We start from the raw sequence: 15,989 nt of genomic DNA, 5'->3' as shown, positions 1-15,989 counted from the left end.
TCCTACCTCAAAAGGTTGCCGTGAGTATAAAAATGAAATTGTTCTTGGCATACAGTAAGTTTCCATAAATGTTGCTTATTTGTATTTTTAAAGATACAAGGCAATAAGCAGAAGCCATTTGGCATAAACAAGGAGAGATGGAAGAAGTAATCAATGGTGAGGTAGGAAAAAATCTACAGAGGGAAAGCAAAGAAAGAGGTGCTGAGTTACCAGCATGACAAGTAGAATTACCCTGGGCTCCCTTGCTGATCTGGGACACTGTGGCCTTGCTCAGTTTCCTGGCTCTTTTTGCAGACTCCAAGGACATCGTGACAATAGACTGCTATCACCTGAGGTAACCGAAGGATGTCTCAACCCTGAAATAACAAAACCATCTATTTGTTAAATTTTAATCAACCGGACCTGCTCTGAGAAGATACTGGCAAAAGAAACACTCCCTTCACCTAATGAAAGAGCCTTTTTCTTTTCCGATTTAATTGGGTCTCTGACCTGTTCTGTTCCTTGCGATTCAATAGATCTCAAAGTATACTTTCTCCAACCTTCATTTTTTAAAAAAATCCTTAGTAATACATTAAGTATATATAACACTCCATAATTTATGAAGCATTTTATGCCACATTCACAAGAGGAGAGTGTATCAAATCCTGGGAATGAAATCTTGGAATTTTCATTTTTAATAAAATGACCTAGATAAGTATACAGCTTCACAATTTTTCACCTATTGAGTGAGAATCAGATTCCAGTTTTATCTTCTCAGGAGTATTTACCTGTCATCGGAACTGAAGTTGTAAGTATTTAAAATCTCTTCAATCACACAAGGTCTTTTGGTTTATTACATAAATTACTAATACCATCCATGGGTTTTTCATTAATTAACTAATTCATTATTCTATTCAATAGTGATATTGAGCATGCAATTAACATGTGTCAAGCAATGTATTAGAGGCTAGGTTTTACTAGCTCACCTTTCAAGGTCAACCTTTTACAGACCAGAATTACATAGTTAGGGTACCCATGAGGAGACCTGTCCATGACAACCCAAACTGAATTTCCCATAGAAACATCAATTCTATAATAAAAAACATTTGAAATTCTAAGTAGACAGAATTAGAATTCAAATCCCAGCTCTGCCAGTCTTGACTGCTATTTATTTGGAACAATTTCTCCAAACATCTATAAAATGGGAATAGCACCTGTCTCATGGGATGTAAGGATAAGAGACAATGCTAACATATGTAAAGTGCCTGGTCAGTGTTTGGCTTGTATAGTTGATGCTTAATAAACAATACATATTGCTATTATTATTAAAGGAGGCAAGACCAGACTTTTTTATAAGGGAGAGTCTTAGAAACCTCGATATCCTGTATTATCAATATTCCCATTTTCCAAATGAAAAGAAAATGCTTAGAGAAAAGTTAAATCATTCATCCATGTAACAAACTTATTTGGCATTTACTATGTGCCTGACCAGAGCTAGTCTCTGCACATACAAGGATGAAGAGGATAGTAACTAAACTCAAGTACTCACTGTCTCACAGAGGAGACACGTGAGAATGCTAAATGCCCCCAAAGAGGGAAGCCCAGGGTTGTGGGAGCACATGAGTGAGCTCCTTCAGGACGCTAGTGAGAGTGGGTGTCAAGGCGGCTCCCCAAAGGGGATGTCCTAGCTGAGTCATGATGGAAGTAACCTGACAAAAAGTGGTTCATCAGTGGCAGCCTGGCCTTGAAACCAAATCCTTGTCCCCAAAACCAGTAGCTCCTGTGATTAGATTCAACTAACAAGTACTTTTTTAGCACTTGCTTTACAGAAAAGTCTGTAGTAGGTGGCAACAAAGGGGAATAATTACAGTTCTCTTGTCATGAAAGCAAGAGGAACTAAGACAGACATACAGATAACCAACTCAAAACGTAAGTGGCGAAAGAGTTTAGTATTCACAATTAAGTGTTGGATGTTCTACTTCAGCTTTTAGCTGGTTTTCAGATTTCCAACGTGGAGGTGAGTGATTCCACACATCCCATGTGGTAACGGGCAAATAACACCACCACAGATGATTCCACAGATGTGAATACCACCAGGTAGCAAAGCTAAGGGGATATGATTCACCACTTTATCTGTAAATTGTAATACAGGTTCTTTAATTTCTGTTTCACACAAATTAAAAGGAGCTTCTTTTCTGACTTATAGGTGCCAAGAATTCCGTATTTCACTGTACAGAGTGCTTCTGCTTACTTTAAGCTGTTTACTGGTAAACCTATTTAAACTATTTTATTTAAGGCAACTACATCTTTGTAGTTGAAATTTTCCTTTAGTTTTCAGTGCTTTCTTCATCAGATTTGGGGATCAGAATTATGCTTGCCTCAGGAAATTATTGAGAAAACTTCCCACCACCCTGTGCTTTGGAGCAATATAGGAATTATCTGGCCCCTAACAGTTTTATTCAGTTCTTCTAAAAATTCTATGGAACTCTGAAGTCAGTACTTACTAACAGCAGTTCTGCCTGATCAGTACAGATTCACCTTCAGAATCCTTTTTTTTTAATGTTTATTTTTGAGATAAAGAGAGAACACAAATGGGGGGAAAGGTAGGAAGAGAAGAGAAGGGAGGACCCAAAGTAGGCTCCATGCTGACAGCAACAAGTGAGGTCATGACCTGAGCCAAAGGCAGATGCTCAACCGACTGAGCCACCCAGGTGCCCCTCAGACTCCTTCTTAACACAGCATTCCACATAACCATTAAGAGACAAACAAGGATCAGTTAATTTAGTTTCAATCTTTCTTCTACGGTTGACCCTTGAACAACATGAGTTTGAACTGCAGCAGGTCCACTTACACGTGGATGGTTTTTCAATAAATACAGTACAGTACTCTAAATGTTTTTTCTTCCTTATGATTTTCTTAACATTTTCCTTTCTTTAGCTTACTCTAGTGTGAGAATACAGTATACACACAACATACAAAATATGAGTTAATCAACTGTTTATATTGGTGGTAAGGCTTCCATCCAACAGTATTAGTGGTTAAGTTTTGGAGGAGTCAAAAGTTATATGCAGATATTCAATTGCAAAGAGTGAGACCACCAAGCCCCTCATTGTTCAAGGGTCAACTGTATTAGAGATGAATTTAAGGGGCACCTGGGTGGCTTAGCTGGTTAAGCCTCTGACTTTGGCTCAAGTCACGATCTCACAGTTCATGGGTTTAAGCCCCATGTCGGGGTCTATGCTGACAGCTCAGAGCCTGGAGTCTGCTTGGGATTCTCTGTCTCCCTGTCTCTCTCTGTCCCTCCCTGATTTACACGCGCTCATGTGTGCTCTCTCTCAAAAATAAATAAACATTAAAAAACAAACAAACAAACAAAATAAATTAATTTAATGGGCACCTGGGTGGCTCAGTTGGTTAAGTGTCCGACTTCGGCTTAGGTAATTATCCTGCAGTTCATGGGTTCCAGCCTCTCATCAGATTCTCTGCTCTCAGCACAGAGCCTGGAGCCTGCTTCAGATTCTATGTCCTACCCTCTCTGTCTCTGTCCTTCCCCACCCCTCTCTCTCTCTCTCTCTCTCTCAAAAATAAATAAACATGTTTAAAAAAAGAAATAAATTTAAGATTTGAATTATTTTCTGTGTATGGCTTTGACAAAATCCCATAGATTTTCATATGTAATTATCCCCTTTTTAATAATTTCTAAATAGCCATTGACTTTTATTTTTATTTCCTCCTTGGCCTATAAGTTCTTCATTTAGTAAAATACCCATAGAAAGTAAAACCTAGGGAAACTTACCATGTGTGTCGCTGGTACAGTTTCCAAAATAATGTCACTTTACCCTCACCGATTGTCCCTGAAGCACACCCTTGTTTAAACCTCTACTGGTTTATAATGGAAACCTTGCCAGGTTACAATGAGAAATCATCCACTTACTTCTCAAGAGGCCCCAACATACCTGCTGTTCAAGTCTCCTCAGGTTTTGCTTCAGTTGATCTCCTCTGTTGCACACATTCCTGAAGTTCCACATTTCTCTCGTGTCAGTGGTATCTTTCTCTCTTTTCCAGTGGTCCTATAGAAGTTTTCTTGTTTCCTCCTTTTTTCTTTTTTTCTTCCTTTCTTTCTTTCTTTTTTTTTTTTTTTTTTACAACTTTGCTTCTTTTGATGGACTGTGGAAAAGCAAAGAAGGTAAATCCATAGGCTCAGAACAGGATTGTGAAGGCAGAAACCCAAAATCTATTTTAACTGTTTCAAGTGCCACCCACGTGTCCATACCCTTAGTAAGGCTTTCCTGTTTGCTTTCCTCTTCTTAAACCTGAGACAATTATCTAATTTGATCATTATATATGTTATACGTTCTATATACTAATGTTATAATAAATTTGAACATTATGAGCCAAACAATGCAATAGTGTCTATGTGTGAACAGGAATTCAGAGCTTAAAAACAATGAAAATATGAAGAAAAGTATTTTCTATAATTATGAGATTTAAAACCATTAAGCAACATTTTGTCCATTTGCCTAACAGAAGCAAAAAGAGGAATCCCATTACATAATGGTCCAAAATGGAAATTCCTAAAAACTCTCAGAAACAAGGTACTTTTAAATATTTTTTTTAAAGGACAAAGAATTTTTTTTAAGTTTATTTATTTATTTTGAGAGAGGCAGAGACAGCATAAACAGGGTAGGGACGGAGATAGAAGAAGAGAGAGAATCTGGCAGTGCAGAGCCTGCAGCGGGGCTTGAACTTATGAACTGTGAGGTCACAACCCGAACCGAAACCAAGAGTCAGACAACTGAGCCCCCCAGGTGCCCTGAAACAAGCTGGTTTTATATTACATTTGATTGTTTTTATTAAATTGTCTAGGGCAATACAGATAGACATATATATGTAAATAATAGATATATGGGAGAAGACATTTGCAAGTCATATTTCCAATAAGGGGTTAATATCCAAAATATATAAAGAACATAAGCAATTCAATATCAAAAATGGTAGCTAGACCTATTTCAATGATCAGTGCACAATGTATACAAATGTCAAATTGCTATGTTGTACCCATGAAACTAATAGAAGCCTGTATGTCAATTATACTTCAATACAAAATAATGGTATGTAGGTGACTCCATTCAAATATATATTGCAATAGGTAGTGAAGTGAGAACAAATGATAATATCATGTGATTTTTTAATCCTGTGGGGGTTGTTCAAATATTTTTATTAGAAGAAATATGAGATTATTCACACATTCATAATGTTTTAAATGAACATCTTATATATTACTACCTTGTCAATTTTTCCTCCTAATTTGGATCTCTGTACATTAATTTTACAAAAAAAAAGTGTTCTATTTACACTAGGTAAATAGATTATCTCATAAGAGCTAACAGAAGAAATAGCAAGAGAAAGAACAAAAAATTAATTTATAAATATAACGAAATCCAGTGTTACACAGAAGTTATTTTATAAGGTCATAATCAGAATTTGATTACAGGTATTAAGAGCATATGAATTTCTGAGAGAAGTCACACTGACAACAGCTGGTAGACTCCCTGGAAGTGTAATCATTCATTTATTCATTGATGCTTCCGTCCATCCATTACCTCAGCACATTTTTATTGAATATCCTCCATGTTCCAGGATACAATAATTTAAAGAAGGAGGAGGAGAAGAATGAGAACAAAAACAAGAACGAGGACAACAAGAAGAAGAGAAGGAGTGGTCTAGTGGGCAACACTGATGAGAAACCAGACACTTTTCATTCACTGGGGTAAGTAAATTAACAGGTGCTGTGGAAACATTATGGAGAAGCACCTTACCCAGATCTGTTTGTGTGTTGAAGGAAAAGCATGTAGGTGGCAGCCAGGAGAGAAAGTTCATTTAATTGATACTTTAGAAGTATGAATAATACAGAAAAGAGATGAAAAGTGAGGAGAATGAAAAAGATCCAAGTAGAGGGAACAGCATGAGCAAAGCAATGGAGTAAAGAAGCAGCGTGGCATGTAGAAGGAACTAAAAAAGTTGTGGAATAACAGCATTAAAACCAAGGCAGTGGTAATAAAAGGCTGGAAAGGCATTCAAGGGCCAATAAAAAGGATCTTGTAGGTCGAAATTTAAAGATTTTAGAACTTATCTTAAGGGGAATGGAAAACCATTAAGTGGTTTTAATCAGGAAAGCAGTAATGATCAGACAAGTGTTTTAGTAAAATCATGCTGACTATAAAAAGCAGAAAATTTATTGGAAAGGATCAATTACAAGATGAGAAATCAGTTAGAAGCCTTACTTGGATCCATAAGATAGATAATAAGAAAAGCGGAAGTGGGAATGAAGAGAAACTTATTGTTCCAAAACACATTTAGGAAGCAAAATTAATAGGCCGATGGATACAATACAGGATGGAGAGAGGGTGGAGCTCAAAGGTGGCCACTCCCTCCAGGCCCACATTTGGTCTCAAGCAATTGAGTGCACATAGCACTGTTCACTGAGATAGAAAACAAAGGCAAAGAATTAGGTTTACATGCAAAGATGGGAAATGCTATTTTTAACAAATTCGTTTGAGTTATCTAAGTGAATCAAGCCAGTGGACAAGTAACTAAGGTCTGAGATGAGGAGAGACAACAGCACTGGATTAACCAGCATACAGATCACATTTGAGTTTACAGGCATGGGTGCTGGCAGTGAGTGTGCAAAGAGAAGCCACCTCAGGGACTTCAAGATTTAAAGGACAAATGAGCAGATGTTTCAAAGGGGCAAGAAAAACAACTTCTTCCCACACAGAAAGTAAATCTGATATCCCCATAAAGTTTCTGGCTTAGATCTGAGAGACCTTTGGATAAGGTTCTCCTGACTACCTTAAACTCACGTATTTGCTAATCTTTCTTACTTCTCATAGCTATCATCAACTCTCTCTTCCCGTCCCCTCACCTGACACACACATACTTAACAAACACACTTTCTCCTTTCCTGAGTACTTAAGCACTTCTCTGTCAAATCAAAAAGCAGTCTGTTGGGGTGCCTGGGTGGCTCAGTTGGTTAAGCTTCTGACTCTTGATTTTGGCTCAGATCATGATCTCATGGTTCATGAGATCGAGCCCCAAGTTGGCTCCACACTGAGCTTGGGACCTGCTTGGAATTCTCTCTGTCTACTCTCTCTCCCCGCCCCTCCCCCACTCGTGTGTGTGTGTGTGTGTGTGTGTGTGTGTGTGTGTGTGTGTCTGTTGTGTCTGTACATGTGCTTACTTTCTCAAAATAAATAAATAAACATGTTTTATTATTAAGAGTGTGTTAAGGAGGTCTGTTTATATATTATATAAGAAAAATAAATCTTGAATACTTAGTATTTAAGGAAAGGGAGATACTCCAACCTGGTAACAATTTCGCAAAGCAGAGACAACTTCCTCCAGTTATTCCTTAGATTTTATTTCAATCATTCCTAAGCCCAATGAATCATGATGCTCCCCAATAGGCAGGATAGCCAGGATCTCCAGGAGGTGGAAAAGAAGAGGTGAAAAAAGAAATTTCAAGTTTATTGAAATTCTGGAGCTCTTAGTTCCTGCGGGGTATTTCAGGACAAGAATTAAAGGCTTATCACCCTTCGGCAAGGTAATAGGAAGAATGACTCACTGCACCATTCCTTACATCCTGGCATTGATCTTGATGTATTCATTTAAGGAAACTCTATGATCGATTAAAAAAAAAAAAAAAAGCTCTCTCAGAAAAAAATGGTCTCCATTTTGCCAAAGATAAAGTTTTTATACCAGCTTGAGCCCCAGCAGTTTCAGGATATGAATTTATTCACGTATTTCCTGTTCTTTGGAGAAGGAAATGAAAGCCTATAAATATGAACAGACTTTCCTGGAATATTGAAGTAACACAGCATTGAGTTCTGCTGAATCAGCATTTTGAACTCTCAAGCTGCTGTAGTTCCACTGGACAGCACGTACTGTGAAGTTTCTTCTCCCCTGGTCAGTGGAAAGCAGTAATTTTGGGAATATTCTTTTGGCCCTCTCTGACCTGATGTTCACTACAATAGGAGTTCATCTCTATCAACTCGCAAGTTGAGTGTTAGCCAAGTCATCAGGGACACCCAGCCCAGACAGAACCAGTGGACCCCCATCCAATCTGCAGATTTACTGTCAGTAAGATTGAGCTTCTAATTGAGCCAGACAAGGTCTGGGTGCCTCATGGCCTATGGATGGGCCTCTGTGAAGAAAACTGCATCCAGTTTTTAATACCTCCAGAGCTGATTATCCTGGACTGAAGCACCCTGATGGGCTTCTGCATCATCACACATTTTACCACATGTAAGAACAGTTTGAAAAAAGTTATGTTTTCTTCATTCATAGTTGGATTGTACATTCCTGAGATGTGAGAACTTTTTAAATTCCACTTATTTCTTCCTTATTTTTTAAAGGTGAAATTGGTGAAGCAAGTTGAAACCTTTGTAGGGCCTCCATAATCTCCCCTCACCCCTTCCCATATGCATTCAAGGCCAGCCAGACATGGAGAGGCTCTAAGAATAGAAAGTTTTTGGGGTGCCGGCGTGGCTCAGTCAGTTAGGCATCCAACTCTTGACTTGGGCTCAGGTTATAAGCTCATGGTTTGTAAGTTCGAGCCCTGCACTCTCAGTGCAGAGTCTTCTTGGGATTCTCTCTCTCCTTCTCTCTCTGCCCTTCCCCTGCTCTCTCTCTCTTTCCTTCCCTTTCTCTCTCTCTCTCTCAAACATAAATAAATAAACTTTTAAAAAATGTTTATCTTAAAAAAAAGAAAGAGGGGCGCCTGGGTGGCGCAGTCGGTTAAGCGGCCGACTTCAGCCAGGTCACGATCTCGCGGTCCGTGAGTTCGAGCCCCGCGTCAGGCTCTGGGCTGATGGCTCGGAGCCTGGAGCCTGTTTCCGATTCTGTGTCTCCCTCTCTCTCTGCCCCTCCCCCGTTCATGCTCTGTCTCTCTCTGTCCCAAAAATAAATAAATGTTGAAAAATAAAAAAATAAAAAAATAATTTAAAAAAAAAAAAAAAAGAAAGAAAGTTTTCTGTAGCCTGGATGGGTAAATAAGGCCTCTGGGGCCCCAGAATGAAAATTTTTGTCAAGAGAAGAAGGAACATTAGCCAATAATTTGCTGTATCTGTCCCCGCTCCTTCACCTTTATTAAGGTCTGCCCTAGTTATCAGACACTGGGCTGGTTCCAAGAAGAATGCTCATTGGTGTTCTCTATAACTTGTGTGGCCATCTGAGTTTTGCCAACCTGAAGTGGTTCAGAGAACCCTAGACCTTGGAGAGTCTTCTCATGGCCATGGTACTCTGTGTTGCACTGGGTCTAGAGACACTATGGCAGCCAGGGGCAGCCCTGCCAGAGAACTTTAAACCAAACCCAGACCCCCACCAATCTCTCTACTCCCACATCCCCCTGCTCTCCATGTAGGAGAGATGGAGAGTAGAGGGAGGTTTGTAGTCCTAGTCAGATTTTTAACAATTAAAAGCCTACCCTATGCATGGAAAGACAGAGAACTAGCCACTGATGTTTCTGCCCTTCTGGAGGAAAGATATCAAAATTCTGGCAAGTTTATCTTAATTCAAAAAAGAATTTTAAGACCTGAATCAATTTTAATGGGAGCTGGACTCAAGAACAAACTATCAGAAACAGAAAAACTAGAGGGCATTAAAAAAGAGCTGGAAATCTCCAATTCTTTGCTTAGGTTTAAAATACAGACTTTTAGGGGCGCCTGGGTGGCGCAGTCGGTAAAGCGTCCGCCTTCAGCCAGGTCACGATCTCGCGGTCCGTGAGTTCGAGCCCCGCGTCAGGCTCTGGGCTGATGGCTCAGAGCCTGGAGCCTGTTTCCGATTCTGTGTCTCCCTCTCTCTCTGCCCCTCCCCCGTTCATGCTCTGTCTCTCTCTGTCCCAAAAATAAATAAACGTTGAAAAAAAATTTTTAAATACAGACTTTTAGTAAAGGACTTGGCAAAGGAAGATCCAAACATTTAGAACAAGTTGACATTACGAGAAATAATGTGAGGAAGATGCATCAAAACACATCCAATTTCAAGTAGCTACAAGCAAAACACCCTTCAAAGTACATCAGAAAAGTGAAGAACAATTTCAGACAGCACACACACACACACACACACACACACACACACAAAATGACACTTTAGATGAAAATTCCCATCTTCAAGTAGGTACAAAACTGCTTTCACAAAAAGCTAAAGAATAAAGTGAGCAAACTTATTAGTCGGGGGGTGGGGAGGTAGAAAAACAAAATGCTACCACAAACAGAACAAATTTTAAATGAATAAGAAAGCCGGATCACTGCCGAAGATGAGAAATCAGCCTGCTGTTCATAAAGAAGACAACATAGATGGTGGAACCTTGAAAAGGGATGTACAAATATATCAGAAAATGGAAACTTCCAAGATGACTCTAAAGGAGTTTTGAAGAAACTGACTGATGTTGCTGAGCTAGTTACAGCAGGCTGAAGCGGGGTCAGGCCAATTGACTTTTGCTGGCCTTAGCTGGATTTATGTTAAAAATTATTTAAAAACTCTTGAAGAACACTAAACCAAATGTAGACTAAAGTAACCACAGGTGATACAACAACTGATGCACTGGAAGACTGTTGGTCTCTGAATGAGAAAGCTTCACTACAACCAGTTAGAAAGGGACAGACTAAAGCATCTGAGGCAACTTTCTTTCCTCCTAAACTGCATGGAGGGAAAAAAAAAAAGAAAAAAGAAATGAATTTTCACCAAGTATTTGAGAGACAGAGGGAATTCACTCTATAAAGGCAGTGAAGAATTCTTCCAAAGTAGATGAAACAGTTAGCCTGTGAAGAGCTGGACATTTCTAAAACATTTTTGAGAAAGAACTTAAGACATTTCAAAAAGTAACCTTACATCCCTGTTCCCAAGGGGGCATTTGGAAGAGCGCAAAGGGACCACCAAGGAACACAACGAATGAATACACCCCCACAAAAGGAGGAGTACCATGTAACCATGCTACAGGATCCAGGATGCAATTCTCCCAGGGAAAAGACTACAGAGGCAACATTCCCCCCATGAGGCCACCCCCATCCTTAACACAGTGCATCCTCCAAAGAAGCTTTTCATTCTACCCTTCTACCTTAACGGGAGACATGATACCCTAGGAGAAGCACCAAATAGGTGGGTGCTACAAAAGCAGCAACAAGTTGGCAATGAGTCTCCTAGAAAAAACTAGTCCAGCTGAAAACTTTTGCTGAAGGCCAGCCCCTTTGCACGACTTCACTCAGGGCATTCCCCACACTGTTTTAACTTCCTTAGAAAGGAACGTTGCTATAATGACTTCCACCTGAAAGATATGAAGCCTAGGCACAAGAAAGCTAAGCAATTTGCCTGAGATCATAACCAAAATAGTGCCAGGTCCTGGCAACTAAATGTAAGCATCCAGTTATGGAAAAACCCTCCAACCATCCTGCTCTCCTAAAAATAATCTATGCAAAGAAAAGCAAAATTATTTTATCTTTTGAAGCCGAGAATGTTTTGAGGTCTAGTGCCATTAGCTCAGCATTTAAGACTTCAATATTTAAAAGATAACAATTGTGTCAAGGCCTACTGGTATCTCTTTGAAAGCATTGCTCTTCCAATTAATTTTGTTAATATTTGAGAATTTTTGTTTCAAAAGTGTGTTTTGGTAGAGAAAATCCACAAGGTTTTAGTTTCTTACAAAGTAGTCCATGGATCAAAGACCTTTGAAAGCCAACATCTAACCTTGACTAATACTTCTACATGCGGATAGTCAGTAAACTGGAAATACCAATGCAAAGAGGTTATCTATTAGATGAAAAGCATCCCTTCCCCCCCACCCTTCTCTCTCTCTCTCTCTCTCTCTCTCTCTGTCACACACACACACACACACACACACACACACACACACAAAGACAGACTCTTGGTGATTGGTATCATGTACAGACCTTTGAAATCTATTATGAACCAAACATCCCCAAATTTCAAAAAAGTAGTCAATGGGGACACTTGACACTCTAACGATTTGACAAAATTCTGTGCGCAGAAATTAAAATCCCGAGCAGAAGAAATGCCAGGAAATGAATTTTTAGCTTTAACTCTGCACTTTATAGATGATATAGTACCTATGTAACTTATTTTATAAGAAGGTATTTATAATCACCTCTCTCCCTTGAGATTCCGTGTAGCCCATCATTACAGAAGGGAGCATCCCCTAGAAATAATCCCCTAATGTAGACTTCATACAATTGGTCCTTTAACCTATAGGCCTAATAACTACACAAACCTATTAGAGATATTTCGATACATTTCAGAATTTTTATTTTGGGGGACAAAACAATAACATCGTGATGCTCCTGATGCTGGTTTTCACAGAGAATCTAGTTGCTTTAGTAAGAAAGGGTTTTCAAACTTATTAGGCCCCACCTGCTTTTGAAATATGACATACTCCATCCCATGGATGAATTGAAGGCAGAACCATGGAAGGGCGCTTTCTGGAATTATCAACTCAAAGATTGGTGAAACTACTAACTCCTCTATGACACATTCAAGTATTAGGCTCAACTCTGATTCACTCATGACAAGAACACTAACTTTCACTCTTACCAGCTTCTGGGTATGCAAATTACATTCTAAGAAAGACATTAATCATGATTTTTAAATCTCAGAGCATATTAGGGGTGAAGAAAAGTACAGAATCTTGTCGGGTTGTGTGTTCATTCTGTTAAAAGACTGTTTTACCAACTAAAGTTAAATGAAACCCTGCTCTTCTGAAAGGAAGAAAAGTAAGGAAAAGAGAGTGGGGGGTGGGGGGAGGCAGGTATCACACTTCCTCAAAAACTGGCAACAATTACAGTGCTAAGACTTTTCATTGTTTCCAATTACTCATCACACCCTTTGCCACATAGCATTTAACTTGTGTTTTTTTCCCTTTCTTTTAAACTTACCACCGATTTACGATTTTGTGAGGTAAGCAACAGGTTTACACCTTTTACAAATTTAATAATTAAGGCATCTTGTTGACTGAAAAAAAACAAACATGGAGTAATACACAGAACTATTCTTCTGTGGTTTTTTAAAGCATTTCTCTTATTTCTTAAATTTCTAAAGCCTAAGTATGAAAGTTTTTATGTGTAAATGTTTAGCTAATAATAATTAACAATTCTTATTATTAATAGCATACAGTGGTGGGGAGGGGGCAGAATTGTAACAGGGGAGACTCTTGCTTTCCAAATTCTACTTTTGGTATCGCTAGAAACTTGTGTTTTTTTGTTTGCCTTCTTCTGTAATTTTTTTTTAATACAAAAAGTTCTAAAACCACACTGAGAACCTCTACCACTAATGTGTTCAGAGAACCTCTCCAGTAGAGGGCATGGTAGATTCAACATTGAAAATGTATATTCTCAAGCAAAACAAACAGTGGTTTTGCTGTGCAGTCTTTACAACCTATTGCATTGTTTCTCTCTCCACCACAGAATGGAAAATATGTGTCATCTTAATATTGAGCAATCCCTTTTACCTAAATGCCACTTGCAGCAACAACAAAAAAAAAAACAACAAAGGGATGTTATCAAACATTGTAGCTTTTGTTTGGCTACAATGTCTGCTGCCTTTATAAAAGACATTAACATGGCAGCTTTTTGACTGAAGAGTTTCTCAGCCTGCAGTAGGTATTGCCTTAAGTCTTAAAATTACCTAGACATACAGAAATGATAAATCAATATCCATTCGGATTTATCAATTGACTTCATAATATTCAGGAAAAAAATAATTTGCTGCTACTTAGCATCAGTTGTCAATCTGAAATGGTTTATGAAAAAAGTGAACAAATACCAGAAACATCTAGAATAGTCTACATTTAGACCAATTGCTTACATGGATACATATATATGCACTTTTGTGAATATATTGAGATGATTTAACTTCCCTGGCTTGGAGATCTCTGAAAAAGTTTAAATGGAAAACTGTTTACTTTCCTTATTTATTATCCAGAGAGAAATTATTAAGTATCTGTCATGAGCTCGAGACGTTACAAATCTCTGGGACATTATTTTGATACTTTATTTTTTATTTTTTTTTTATTTTTTTTTCAACGTTTATTTATTTTTGGGACAGAGAGAGCATGAACGGGCGAGGGGCAGAGAGAGAGGGAGACACAGAATCGGAAACAGGCTCCGAGCCATCAGCCCAGAGCCCGACGCGGGGCTCGAACTCCCGGACCTCGAGATTGTGACCTGGCCGAAGCCGGACGCTTAACCGACTGCGCCACCCAGGCGCCCCATTATTTTGATACTTTAATAGTAATTACACATTTATAACCTAATTAAGTCTGAGTTAATCCTTCAATGATTTTTCTACCTTGAATGGCTATGCTTCTAGGTATTTCCTTTTTCACACAGATGCAAATTAATAATACCAAACTTGTGTACTTTAGAATTTACAAAGGCCCATCACAAGAGTCAGGTAACATCTAAAGAGATTGGCAAGAAAGACACATTACTCTTAACACAAATGAGAAACTGGGGCTCAAGGAGGTGTGATGAGACAGTCCCAACAGTTACTTAGCATTTACTGGTTAAGCTGAGACTCTAATTAGGTCTCCAGACACAAGTCCAGCTCTGTCTCCTTGCTGCCTCTTTGTCAGAACTCCTGGCCATTCCACTATGAATGAATTCTACCATCCAAGGTTCTAAGTGAATGATGTATTAAGGTTCAGAGTGGCAAGAAAAAGCCAATGCCTATTTATTACACGTATTTAATAAATAAGCATTGAATCATCAGAAAGTGAAAATAGATGGAAATAGATGGAAAGTTCTTTTAGAGATAAAGAGTGCATGCATGAAAAACATAACGTTCTTACATTTCACAGACCTGCTTTAAAGTATTTATTCCTAAAATCTAAATGATTTTCCTTTCCATAATCAAGTGCCTAGCTGTTCTCTTTTGGTAATCATTGCAGATTTTACCCTACAAGCCAAACTTGTTGTTCCAACTTCTGGCAACCCGCTTTCAGAAGTTTAAACTAGTTCCAATTTTCTTTTAGCAGTGCTAACGCAAAGTATCGAGAATATTTGTAGCCTAATCAATACATTGCTGTTAATCTTATTATCTACTTAGATGCTTAATTGGGGGAACCATTTGAATATTCCATTGCACAGTGCTAATGTTACCTGAAGTCAAATAATTTTGTTGAGGTTATCTATTTGTCCTTCCCAATCAAAACATTTAAAGCCGGCTACGGTAGAGGTGATTTTTGAAGAATTAACAAATTAAACTTATTAAACTACTAACGTCTCCTCCTCCTCTCTACCCCCCCCCCCCCACTCCCCACCCTCCCGCACCTTGCAAGTTATTAAGTGTTCTGGTAAATTCTAAGCAACCAGGAATGACTCATGAGGAAATCCTGCAGCCTTGCACTCTGAAAGTACAACGATTCTGGCGCATTACAGCTGCGAGGTCTTGGTGTTTCCCTCTATCGCATCATAAAGCGATCTGTGATTTCTGCTCTGGAAGAAGCAGCCAAGGACTCCGGAGAAATAGCTCGCAACCCCATGGACAGATACGATCCCAATCACGTTATCTTTTGGTGATCAAAAGTGCACACCCAGTAAAAAAAAAAAACAAAAAAAAAAAAAAACTGTCGTCTGAGAAAGTCACTTTCTCCTGTTCCTTCCCTGTTTTGTTGTTCATTGCCAGAAGTGTTCAAGACGCCCCGGCAAGCTGCAGAGTAGGTCACACCACCTGCCCCTCGAATCGTCACTGTTCCTCCATCGTTTCCTCCCCCCAAACTAAACGGAGTCGCAGGCAGGAATAGGTGAGGGTCTCCCACGGCCTCAGTTTACAAACCAAGAGATGAGGCGAAAACCACCTTAATTCGAAATAAGGCAATTGCACTCTGGTTCGCAACAAGCAGCTTTCCCTGCCAGGCAGGGAATCCTCGCTCCCGAACGCGGCCAGGAGCAGGCTGGCGGGGAGGGGGGGGGGGGGGGGGGGGAGGGGAGAAGACGGCGAGC

Source organism: Prionailurus bengalensis, chromosome E4 (assembly GCF_016509475.1).
Source record: "Prionailurus bengalensis isolate Pbe53 chromosome E4, Fcat_Pben_1.1_paternal_pri, whole genome shotgun sequence".
Taxonomy (NCBI): domain Eukaryota; kingdom Metazoa; phylum Chordata; class Mammalia; order Carnivora; family Felidae; genus Prionailurus; species Prionailurus bengalensis.
This window is presented reverse-complemented; position numbering follows the sequence as displayed.